Genomic DNA, 14,397 nt, shown 5'->3' with positions numbered 1-14,397 from the left:
CTCACTCAGTGTGACCCCACTCACTCACTCAGTGTCACCCCTCTCACTCACTCAGTGTGACCCCACTCACTCAGTGTCACCCCTCTAACTCACTCACTCAGTGTGACCCCACTCATTCACACATTGTTATCCCAGTCACTCAGTGTGACCCCTCTCACTCACTCACTCACTCAGTGTGACCCCTCTCACTCACTCACTCACTCACTCAGTGTGACCCCTCTCACTTATTCACTAAGTGTCACCCCTCTCACTTACTCACTCAGTGTGACCCCTCTCACTCAATCAGTGTCACCCCTCTCACTCACTCAGTGTCACCCCTCTAACTCACTCACTCACTCACTCACTCAGTGTGACCCCTCTCACTCACTCAGTGTCACCCCTCTCACTTACTCACTCAGTGTGACTCCTCTCACTCAATCAGTGTCACCCCTCTCACTCAATCAGTGTCACCCCTCTCACTCACTCAGTGTCACCCCTCTAACTCACTCACTCAGTGTGACCCCACTCACTCATTCAGTGTGACCCCTCTCACTCACTCAGTGTGACCCCTCTCACTCACTCAGTGTGACCCCTCTCACTTACTCACTCAGTGTGACCCCTCTCACTTACTCACTCAGTGTGACCCCTCTCACTCACTCAGTGTGACCCCTCTCACTCACTCAGTGTGACCCCTCTCACTCACTCAGTGTGACCCCTCTCACTCACTCAGTGTGACCCCTCTCACTCACTCAGTGTGACCCCTCTCACTCACTCAGTGTGACCCCTCTACCTCACTCAGTGTGACCCCACTCACTCATTCAGTGTGACCCCACTCACTCATTCAGTGTGACCCCTCTCACTCACTCAGTGTGACCCCTCTCACTCACTCAGTGTGACCCCTCTCACTCACTCACTGTCACCCCTCTCACTCACTCAGTGTCACCCCTCTCACTCACTCACTCAGTGTGACCCCACTCACTCACTCAGTGTGATCCCACTCACTCAGTGTGACCCCTCTCACTCACTCACTCAGTGTGACCCCTCTCACTCACTCAGTGTGACCCCACTCACTCACTCAGTGTCACCCCTCTCACTCACTCACTCAGTGTCACCCCTCTCACTCACTCACTCAGTGTCACCCCTCTCACTTACTCGCTGTTACCCCTCTCACTTACTCACTCAGTGTGACCCCTCTCACTCACTCACTCAGTGTGACCCCTCTCACTTACTCACTCAGTGTGACCCCTCTCACTTACTCACTCAGTGTGACCCCTCTCACTCACTCACTCAGTGTGACCCCACTCACTCACTCAGTGTGACCCCACTCACTCACTCAGTGTGACCCTACTCACTCACTCAGTGTGACCCCACTCACTCACTCAGTGTGACCCTACTCACTTACTCAGTGTGACCCCTCTCACTCACTCAGTGTGACCCCTCTCACTCACTCAGTGTGACCCCTCTCACTCACTCAGTGTGACCCCTCTCACTCACTCAGTGTGACCCCTCTCACTCACTCAGTGTCACCCCTCTCACTCACTCAGTGTCACCCCTCTCACTCACTCAGTGTCACCCCTCTACCTCACTCAGTGTGACCCCACTACCTCACTCAGTGTGACCCCACTCACTCATTCAGTGTGACCCTTCTCACTCACTCAGTGTGACCCCTCTCACTCACTCAGTGTGACCCCTCTCACTCACTCACTGTCACCCCTCTCACTCACTCAGTGTCACCCCTCTCACTCACTCAGTGTGACCCCACTCACTCACTCACTCAGTGTGATCCCACTCACTCAGTGTGACCCCTCTCACTCACTCACTCAGTGTGACCCCTCTCACTCACTCAGTGTCACCCCTCTCACTCACTCAGTGTCACCCCTCTCACTCACTCAGTGTCACCCCTCTACCTCACTCAGTGTGACCCCACTCACTCATTCAGTGTGACCCTTCTCACTCACTCAGTGTGACCCCTCTCACTCACTCAGTGTGACCCCTCTCACTCACTCACTGTCACCCCTCTCACTCACTCAGTGTCACCCCTCTCACTCACTCAGTGTGACCCCACTCACTCACTCACTCAGTGTGATCCCACTCACTCAGTGTGACCCCTCTCACTCACTCACTCAGTGTGACCCCTCTCACTCACTCAGTGTGACCCCACTCACTCACTCAGTGTCACCCCTCTCACTCACTCACTCAGTGTCACCCCTCTCACTCACTCACTCAGTGTCACCCCTCTCACTTACTCACTGTTACCCCTCTCACTAACTCACTCAGTGTGACCCCTCTCACTCACTCAGTGTGACACCTCTCACTCACTCACTCAGTGTGACCCCTCTCACTTACTCAGTGTGACCCCTCTCACTCACTCACTCAGTGTGACCCCTCTCACTCACTCACTCAGTGTGACCCCACTCACTCACTCAGTGTGACCCCACTCACTCACTCACTCAGTGTGACCCCACTCACTCACTCAGTGTGACCCTACTCACTTACTCAGTGTGACCCCTCTCACTCACTCACTCAGTGTGACCCCTCTCACTCACTCAGTGTGACCCCTCTCACTCACTCAGTGTGACCCCTCTCACTCACTCACTGTCACCCCTCTCACTCACTCAGTGTCACCCCTCTCACTCACTCAGTGTGACCCCACTCACTCACTCAGTGTGATCCCACTCACTCAGTGTGACCCCTCTCACTCACTCACTCAGTGTGACCCCTCTCACTCACTCAGTGTGACCCCACTCACTCACTCAGTGTCACCCCTCTTACTCACTCACTCACTCACTCAGTGTCACCCCTCTCACTCACTCACTCAGTGTCACCCCTCTCACTTACTCACTGTTACCCCTCTCACTAACTCACTCAGTGTGACCCCTCTCACTCACTCAGTGTGACACCTCTCACTCACTCACTCAGTGTGACCCCTCTCACTTACTCAGTGTGACCCCTCTCACTCACTCACTCAGTGTGACCCCTCTCACTCACTCACTCAGTGTGACCCCACTCACTCAGTGTGACCCCACTCACTCACTCACTCAGTGTGACCCCTCTCACTCACTCAGTGTGACCCCTCTCACTCACTCACTGTCACCCCTCTCACTCACTCAGTGTCACCCCTCTCACTCACTCAGTGTGACCCCACTCACTCACTCACTCAGTGTGATCCCACTCACTCAGTGTGACCCCTCTCACTCACTCACTCAGTGTGACCCCTCTCACTCACTCAGTGTGACCCCACTCACTCACTCAGTGTCACCCCTCTCACTCACTCACTCACTCACTCAGTGTCACCCCTCTCACTCACTCACTCAGTGTCACCCCTCTCACTTACTCACTGTTACCCCTCTCACTAACTCACTCAGTGTGACCCCTCTCACTCACTCAGTGTGACACCTCTCACTCACTCACTCAGTGTGACCCCTCTCACTTACTCAGTGTGACCCCTCTCACTCACTCACTCAGTGTGACCCCTCTCACTCACTCACTCAGTGTGACCCCACTCACTCAGTGTGACCCCACTCACTCACTCACTCAGTGTGACCCCACTCACTCACTCAGTGTGACCCTACTCACTTACTCAGTGTGACCCCTCTCACTCACTCACTCAGTGTGACCCCTCTCACTCACTCAGTGTGACCCCTCTCACTCACTTAGTGTGACCCCTCTCACTTACTCACTCAGTGTGACCCCTCTCACTCAGTGTGACCCCACTCACTCACTCAGTGTGACCCCACTCACTCACTCAGTTTGACCCCACTCACTCACTCAGTGTGACCCCACTCACTCACTCAGTGTGACCCCTCTCACTCACTCAGTGTGACCCCTCTCACTCACTTGGTTTGCTGCCTGCAGGCTCACTATCCCAGTAGAAGGAAGGGTGTGTAGCTCACTCAGGCCCAACCTCTCTCATTCCTGTAAAACCAGCCCAGTCTGCTCCCTGAGTGCTGAGTGCTGCTCCTTCCAGCCAAGGCAGGGCTGCCCCAGGCCACATGCTGCTCCCTCCCAGCTTTCACTTCTACACAGTGCACAGCACAGCCAGCTGGGGACACAGGGGATCTATAACAGTGCACAGCCAGCTGGGGACACAGGGGATCAATAACAGTGCACAGCACAGCCAGCTGGGGACACAGGGTATCAATAACCGTGCACAGCCAGCTGGGGACACAGGGGATCAATAACAGTGCATTCAGGGTGTGTATTGGGGTGCACAAGGGATCAATAACAGTACACAGCACAGCCGGCTGGGGACAAAGGGGATCAATAACAGTGCACAGCCAGCTGGGGACACAGGGGATCAATAATAGTGCACAGCACAGCCAGCTGGGGACACAGGGGATCAATAACAGTGCACAGCCAGCTGGGGACACAGGGGATCAATAACAGTGCATATAGGGAGTGTATTGGGGGACACAGGGGATCAATAACAGTGCACAGCACAGCCAGCTGGGGACACAGGGGATCAATAACAGTGCACAGCCAGCTGGGGACACGGGATCAATAATAGTGCACAGCCCAGCAGCTGGGGACACAGGGGATCAAGAACAGTGCACAGCACAGCCAGCTGGGGACACAGGGGATCAATATCAGTGCACAGCACAGCCAGTTGGGGGCACAGGGGATCAATATCAGTGCACAGCACAGCCAGCTGGGAACACAAGGGATCAATAACAGTGCATACAGGGAGTGTATTGGGGGACACAGGGGATTAATAACAGTGCACAGCACAGCCAGCGGGGGACACAGGGGATCAATAACAGTGCACAGCCAGCTGGGGACACAGGGGATCAATAACAGTGCACAGCCAGCTGGGGACACAGGGGATCAATAACAGTGCACATCCAGCTGGGGGCACAGGGGATCAATAACAGTGCACAGCCAGCTGGGGACACAGGGGATCAATAACAGTGCACAGCCAGCTGGGGATACAGGGGATCAATAACAGTGCACAGCCAGCTGGGGACACAGGGGATTAATAACAGTGCACTGCCAGCTGGGGACACAAGGGATCAATAACAGTGCACATCCAGCTGGGGACACAGGGGATCAATAACAGTGCACAGCCAGCTGGGGACACAGGGGACCAATAACAGTGCACAGCCAGCTGGGACACAGGGGGTCAATACCAGTGCACAGCCAGCTGGGGACACATGGGATCAATAACAGTGCACAGCACATCCAGCTGGGGACACAGGGGATCAACAACAGTGCACAGCCAGCTGGGGACACAGGGGATCAATAACAGTGCACAGCCAGCTGGGGATACAGGGGATCAATAACAGTGCACAGCCAGCTGGGGACACAGGGGATTAATAACAGTGCACTGCCAGCTGGGGACACAAGGGATCAATAACAGTGCACATCCAGCTGGGGACACAGGGGATCAATAACAGTGCACAGCCAGCTGGGGACACAGGGGACCAATAACAGTGCACAGCCAGCTGGGACACAGGGGGTCAATACCAGTGCACAGCCAGCTGGGGACACATGGGATCAATAACAGTGCACAGCACATCCAGCTGGGGACACAGGGGATCAACAACAGTGCACAGCCAGCTGGGGACACAGGGGATCAATAACAGTGCACAGCCAGGTGGGGACACAGGGGATCAATAACAGTGCACACAGGGAGTGTATTGGGGGACACAGGGGGTCAATAACAGTGCACAGCACAGCCAGCTGGGGACACAGGGGATCAATAACAGTGCACAGCCAGCTGGGGACACAGGGGGTCAATAACAGTGCACAGCACAGTTGGGGACACAGGGGATCAATAACAGTGCACAGCACAGCCAGCTGGGGGCACAGGGGATCAATAACAGTGCACAGCACAGCCAGCTGGGGACACAGGGGATCAACAATAGTGCACAGCACAGCCAGCTGGGGACACAGGGGATCAATAACAGAGCACAGCCAGCTGGGGACACAGGGGATCAACAATAGTGCACAGCACAGCCAGCTGGGGACACAGGTGATCAATAACAGAGCACAGCCTGCTGGGGACACAAGAGATCAACACCAGTGCACATCACAGCCAGCTGGGGACACAGGGGATCAATAACAGTGCATACAGGGTGTGTACTGGGGAAACAGGGGATCAATAACAGTGCACATCCAGCTGTGGACACAAGGGATCAATAACAGTGCACAGCCAGCTGGGGACACAGGGGATCAATAACAGTGCACAGCCAGCTGGGGACACAGGAGATCAATAACAGTGCACAGCCAGCTAGGGGCACAGGAGGTCAATAACAGTGCATAGCACAGCCAGCTGGGGACACAGGGGATCAATAACAGTGCATACAGGGTATGTATTGGGGTGCACAGGGGATCAATAACAGTGCATACAGGGTGTGTACTGGGGGCACAGGGGACACAGGGAGTTATCTAAGATTACTGTCAGGCTGCAAACACATATTGGTGTGCTCTTAAGAAGCTAATGGGTGCAAAGGAGGACTAACTTTGTTCATGGTGTTTGGAGATGCATCTGGGTAGAGGGCGCTATTGGATGCACATTAGATCACCCTCAGGAAAATAGGATATATCGCCAAGCAAACCAGGAATATGAAAGATAGCGCTTGGCCAGCCAGGAATATAGAATATAGAGCTAAGTGAACCAGGAATATAGAATATAGAGCTAAGTGATCCAGGAATATGGAATATAGAGCTAAGTGAACCAGGAATATGGAATATAGAGCTAAGTGAACCAGGAATATGGAATATAGAGCTAAGTGAGCCAGGAATATGGAATAGAGAGCTAAGTGAACCAGGAACATAGAATATAGAGCTAAGTGAACCAGGAATATAGAATATAGAGCTAAGTGAACCAGGAATATGGAATATAGAGCTAACTGAGCCAGGAATATAGAATATAGAGCTAAGTGATCCAGGAACATAGAATATAGAGCTAAGTGAGTCAGGAATATAGAATATAGAGCTAAGTGAGCCAGGAATATGGAATATAGAGCTAAGTGAGCCAGGAATATGGAATATAGAGCTAAGTGAACCAGGAATATAGAATATAGAGCTAAGTAAGCCAGGAATATAGAATATAGAGCTAAGTGAGCCAGGAATATGGAATATAGAGCTAAGTGAACCAGGAATATAGAATATAGAGCTAAGTAAGCCAGGAATATAGAATATAGAGCTAAGTGAACCAGGAATATAGAATATAGAGCTAAGTGAACCAGGAATATGGAATATAGAGCGAACTGAGCCAGGAATATAGAATATAGAGCTAAGTGAACCAGGAATATAGAATATAGAGCTAACTGAGCCAGGAATATAGAATATAGAGCTAACTGAGCCAGGAATATAGAATATAGAGCTAAGTGAGCCAGGAATATGGAATATAGAGCGAACTGAGCCAGGAATATAGAATATAGAGCTAACTGAGCCAGGAATATAGAATATAGAGCTAACTGAGCCAGGAATATAGAATATAGAGCTAAGTGAGTCAGGAATATGGAATATAGAGCTAAGTGAGCCAGGAATATAGAATATAGAGCTAAGTGAACCAGGAATATGGAATATAGAGCGAACTGAGCCAGGAATATAGAATATAGAGCTAAGTGAACCAGGAATATAGAATATAGAGCTAAGTGAACCAGGAATATAGAATATAGAGCTAAGCGAGCCAGGAATATAGAATATAGAGCTAAGTGAGCCAGGAATATGGAATATAGAGCTAAGTGAGCCAGGAATATAGAATATAGAGCTAAGTGAACCAGGAATATAGAATATAGAGCTAAGTGAACCAGGAATATAGAATATAGAACTAAGCGATCCAGGAATATAGAATATAGAGCTAAGTGAGCCAGGAATATAGAATATAGAACTAAGCGATCCAGGAATATAGAATATAGAGCTAAGTGAACCAGGAATATAGAATATAGAACTAAGCGATCCAGGAATATGGAATATAGAGCTAAGTGAACCAGGAATATAGAATATAGAACTAAGCGATCCAGGAATATAGAATATAGAGCTAAGCGATCCAGGAATATAGAATATAGAGCTAAGTGAGCCAGGAATATAGAATATAGAGCTAAGCGAGCCAGGAATATAGAATATAGAGCTAAGTGAGCCAGGAATATGGAATATAGAACTAAGTGAGCCAGGAATATGGAATATAGAGCTAAGTGAACCAGGAATATAGAATATAGAGCTAAGTGAGCCAGGAATATAGAATATAGAGCTAAGCGAGCCAGGAATATAGAATATAGAGCTAAGTGAGCCAGGAATATGGAATATAGAACTAAGTGAGCCAGGAATATGGAATATAGAGCTAAGTGAGCCAGGAATATAGAATATAGAGCTAAGTGAACCAGGAATATGGAATATAGAGCTAACTGAGCCAGGAATATGGAATAGAGAGCTAAGTGAACCAGGAACATAGAATATAGAGCTAAGTGAACCAGGAATATGGAATATAGAGCTAAGTGAACCAGGAATATAGAATATAGAGCTAAGTGAACCAGGAATATGGAATATAGAGCTAAGTGAGCCAGGAATATAGAATATAGAGCTAAGTGAACCAGGAATATAGAATATAGAGCTAAGTGAACCAGGAATATAGAATATAGAACTAAGCGATCCAGGAATATAGAATATAGAGCTAAGTGAGCCAGGAATATAGAATATAGAACTAAGCGATCCAGGAATATAGAATATAGAGCTAAGTGAACCAGGAATATAGAATATAGAACTAAGCGATCCAGGAATATGGAATATAGAGCTAAGTGAACCAGGAATATAGAATATAGAACTAAGCGATCCAGGAATATAGAATATAGAGCTAAGCGATCCAGGAATATAGAATATAGAGCTAAGTGAGCCAGGAATATAGAATATAGAGCTAAGCGAGCCAGGAATATAGAATATAGAGCTAAGTGAGCCAGGAATATGGAATATAGAACTAAGTGAGCCAGGAATATGGAATATAGAGCTAAGTGAACCAGGAATATAGAATATAGAGCTAAGTGAGCCAGGAATATAGAATATAGAGCTAAGCGAGCCAGGAATATAGAATATAGAGCTAAGTGAGCCAGGAATATGGAATATAGAACTAAGTGAGCCAGGAATATGGAATATAGAGCTAAGTGAGCCAGGAATATAGAATATAGAGCTAAGTGAACCAGGAATATGGAATATAGAGCTAACTGAGCCAGGAATATGGAATAGAGAGCTAAGTGAACCAGGAACATAGAATATAGAGCTAAGTGAACCAGGAATATGGAATATAGAACTAAGCGATCCAGGAATATAGAATATAGAGCTAAGTGAGCCAGGAATATAGAATATAGAACTAAGCGATCCAGGAATATAGAATATAGAGCTAAGTGAACCAGGAATATAGAATATAGAACTAAGCGATCCAGGAATATGGAATATAGAGCTAAGTGAACCAGGAATATAGAATATAGAACTAAGCGATCCAGGAATATAGAATATAGAGCTAAGCGATCCAGGAATATAGAATATAGAGCTAAGTGAGCCAGGAATATAGAATATAGAGCTAAGCGAGCCAGGAATATAGAATATAGAGCTAAGTGAGCCAGGAATATGGAATATAGAACTAAGTGAGCCAGGAATATGGAATATAGAGCTAAGTGAACCAGGAATATAGAATATAGAGCTAAGTGAGCCAGGAATATAGAATATAGAGCTAAGCGAGCCAGGAATATAGAATATAGAGCTAAGTGAGCCAGGAATATGGAATATAGAACTAAGTGAGCCAGGAATATGGAATATAGAGCTAAGTGAGCCAGGAATATAGAATATAGAGCTAAGTGAACCAGGAATATGGAATATAGAGCTAACTGAGCCAGGAATATGGAATAGAGAGCTAAGTGAACCAGGAACATAGAATATAGAGCTAAGTGAACCAGGAATATGGAATATAGAGCTAAGTGAACCAGGAATATAGAATATAGAGCTAAGTGAACCAGGAATATGGAATATAGAGCTAACTGAGCCAGGAATATAGAATATAGAGCTAAGTGATCCAGGAATATAGAATATAGAGCTAAGTGAGTCAGGAATATAGAATATAGAGCTAAGTGAGCCAGGAATATGGAATATAGAGCTAAGTGAGCCAGGAATATGGAATATAGAGCTAAGTGAACCAGGAATATAGAATATAGAGCTAAGTAAGCCAGGAATATAGAATATAGAGCTAAGTGAGCCAGGAATATGGAATATAGAGCTAAGTGAACCAGGAATATAGAATATAGAGCTAAGTAAGCCAGGAATATAGAATATAGAGCTAAGTGAACCAGGAATATAGAATATAGAGCTAAGTGAACCAGGAATATGGAATATAGAGCGAACTGAGCCAGGAATATAGAATATAGAGCTAAGTGAACCAGGAATATAGAATATAGAGCTAACTGAGCCAGGAATATAGAATATAGAGCTAACTGAGCCAGGAATATAGAATATAGAGCTAAGTGAGCCAGGAATATGGAATATAGAGCGAACTGAGCCAGGAATATAGAATATAGAGCTAACTGAGCCAGGAATATAGAATATAGAGCTAAGTGAGTCAGGAATATGGAATATAGAGCTAAGTGAGCCAGGAATATAGAATATAGAGCTAAGTGAACCAGGAATATGGAATATAGAGCGAACTGAGCCAGGAATATAGAATATAGAGCTAAGTGAACCAGGAATATAGAATATAGAGCTAAGTGAACCAGGAATATAGAATATAGAGCTAAGCGAGCCAGGAATATAGAATATAGAGCTAAGTGAGCCAGGAATATAGAATATAGAGCTAAGTGAACCAGGAATATAGAATATAGAGCTAAGTGAACCAGGAATATAGAATATAGAACTAAGCGATCCAGGAATATAGAATATAGAGCTAAGTGAGCCAGGAATATAGAATATAGAACTAAGCGATCCAGGAATATAGAATATAGAGCTAAGTGAACCAGGAATATAGAATATAGAACTAAGCGATCCAGGAATATGGAATATAGAGCTAAGTGAACCAGGAATATAGAATATAGAACTAAGCGATCCAGGAATATAGAATATAGAGCTAAGCGATCCAGGAATATAGAATATAGAGCTAAGTGAGCCAGGAATATAGAATATAGAGCTAAGCGAGCCAGGAATATAGAATATAGAGCTAAGTGAGCCAGGAATATGGAATATAGAACTAAGTGAGCCAGGAATATGGAATATAGAGCTAAGTGAACCAGGAATATAGAATATAGAGCTAAGTGAGCCAGGAATATAGAATATAGAGCTAAGCGAGCCAGGAATATAGAATATAGAGCTAAGTGAGCCAGGAATATGGAATATAGAACTAAGTGAGCCAGGAATATGGAATATAGAGCTAAGTGAGCCAGGAATATAGAATATAGAGCTAAGTGAACCAGGAATATGGAATATAGAGCTAACTGAGCCAGGAATATAGAATATAGAGCTAAGTGAACCAGGAATATAGAATATAGAGCTAAGTGAGCCAGGAATATAGAATATAGAGCTAAGCGAGCCAGGAATATAGAATATAGAACTAAGTGAACCAGGAATATAGAATATAGAGCTAAGTGAACCAGGAATATAGAATATAGAGCTAAGTGAACCAGGAATATGGAATATAGAACTAAGTGAGTCAGGAATATGGAATATAGAGCTAAGCGAGCCAGGAATATGGAATATAGAGCTAAGTGAACCAGGAATATGGAATATAGAACTAAGTGAACCAGGAATATAGAATATAGAGCTAAGTGATCCAGGAATATGGAATATAGAACTAAGTGAGTCAGGAATATGGAATATAGAACTAAGTGAGCCAGGAATATGGAATATAGAGCTAAGTGAGCCAGGAATATAGAATATAGAGCTAACTGAGCCCGGAATATAGAATATAGAGCTAAGAAAGCCAGGAATATGGAATATAGAGCTAAGCGAGCCAGGAATATGGAATATAGAGCTAAGCGAGCCAGGAATATGGAATATAGAGCTAACTGAGCCAGGAATATAGAATATAGAGCTAAGAAAGCCAGGAATATGGAATATAGAGCTAAGCGAGCCAGGAATATAGAATATAGAACTAAGTGAGCCAGGAATATAGAATGTAGAGCTAAGTGAACCAGGAATATAGAATATAGAGCTAAGTGAGACAGGAATATGGAATATAGAGCTAAGCGAGCCAGGAATATGGAATATAGAACTAAGTGAGCCAGGAATATGGAATATAGAGCTAAGTGAGCCAGGAATATAGAATATAGAGCTAAGTGAACCAGGAATATGGAATATAGAGCTAACTGAGCCAGGAATATGGAATAGAGAGCTAAGTGAACCAGGAACATAGAATATAGAGCTAAGTGAACCAGGAATATGGAATATAGAGCTAAGTGAACCAGGAATATAGAATATAGAGCTAAGTGAACCAGGAATATGGAATATAGAGCTAAGTGATCCAGGAACATAGAATATAGAGCTAAGTGAGTCAGGAATATAGAATATAGAGCTAAGTGAGCCAGGAATATGGAATATAGAGCTAAGTGAGCCAGGAATATGGAATATAGAGCTAAGTGAACCGGGAATATAGAATATAGAGCTAAGTAAGCCAGGAATATAGAATATAGAGCTAAGTGAGCCAGGAATATGGAATATAGAGCTAAGTGAACCAGGAATATAGAATATAGAGCTAAGTAAGCCAGGAATATAGAATATAGAGCTAAGTGAACCAGGAATATAGAATATAGAGCTAAGTGAACCAGGAATATGGAATATAGAGCGAACTGAGCCAGGAATATAGAATATAGAGCTAAGTGAACCAGGAATATAGAATATAGAGCTAACTGAGCCAGGAATATAGAATATAGAGCTAACTGAGCCAGGAATATAGAATATAGAGCTAAGTGAGCCAGGAATATGGAATATAGAGCAAACTGAGCCAGGAATATAGAATATAGAGCTAACTGAGCCAGGAATATAGAATATAGAGCTAACTGAGCCAGGAATATAGAATATAGAGCTAAGTGAGTCAGGAATATGGAATATAGAGCTAAGTGAGCCAGGAATATAGAATATAGAGCTAAGTGAACCAGGAATATGGAATATAGAGCGAACTGAGCCAGGAATATAGAATATAGAGCTAAGTGAACCAGGAATATAGAATATAGAGCTAAGTGAACCAGGAATATAGAATATAGAGCTAAGCGAGCCAGGAATATAGAATATAGAGCTAAGTGAGCCAGGAATATAGAATATAGAGCTAAGTGAACCAGGAATATAGAATATAGAGCTAAGTGAACCAGGAATATAGAATATAGAACTAAGCGATCCAGGAATATAGAATATAGAGCTAAGTGAGCCAGGAATATAGAATATAGAACTAAGCGATCCAGGAATATAGAATATAGAGCTAAGTGAACCAGGAATATAGAATATAGAACTAAGCGATCCAGGAATATGGAATATAGAGCTAAGTGAACCAGGAATATAGAATATAGAACTAAGCGATCCAGGAATATAGAATATAGAGCTAAGCGATCCAGGAATATAGAATATAGAGCTAAGTGAGCCAGGAATATAGAATATAGAGCTAAGCGAGCCAGGAATATAGAATATAGAGCTAAGTGAGCCAGGAATATGGAATATAGAACTAAGTGAGCCAGGAATATGGAATATAGAGCTAAGTGAACCAGGAATATAGAATATAGAGCTAAGTGAGCCAGGAATATAGAATATAGAGCTAAGCGAGCCAGGAATATAGAATATAGAGCTAAGTGAGCCAGGAATATGGAATATAGAACTAAGTGAGCCAGGAATATGGAATATAGAGCTAAGTGAGCCAGGAATATAGAATATAGAGCTAAGTGAACCAGGAATATGGAATATAGAGCTAACTGAGCCAGGAATATAGAATATAGAGCTAAGTGAACCAGGAATATAGAATATAGAGCTAAGTGAGCCAGGAATATAGAATATAGAGCTAAGCGAGCCAGGAATATAGAATATAGAATTAAGTGAACCAGGAATATAGAATATAGAGCTAAGTGAACCAGGAATATAGAATATAGAGCTAAGTGAACCAGGAATATGGAATATAGAACTAAGTGAGTCAGGAATATGGAATATAGAGCTAAGCGAGCCAGGAATATGGAATATAGAGCTAAGTGAACCAGGAATATGGAATATAGAACTAAGTGAACCAGGAATATAGAATATAGAGCTAAGTGATCCAGGAATATGGAATATAGAACTAAGTGAGTCAGGAATATGGAATATAGAACTAAGTGAGCCAGGAATATGGAATATAGAGCTAAGTGAGCCAGGAATATAGAATATAGAGCTAACTGAGCCCGGAATATAGAATATAGAGCTAAGAAAGCCAGGAATATGGAATATAGAGCTAAGCGAGCCAGGAATATGGAATATAGAGCTAAGCGAGCC

Source organism: Pelobates fuscus, chromosome 1 (genome assembly GCF_036172605.1).
Source record: "Pelobates fuscus isolate aPelFus1 chromosome 1, aPelFus1.pri, whole genome shotgun sequence".
Taxonomy (NCBI): Eukaryota; Metazoa; Chordata; class Amphibia; order Anura; family Pelobatidae; genus Pelobates; species Pelobates fuscus.
This window is presented reverse-complemented; position numbering follows the sequence as displayed.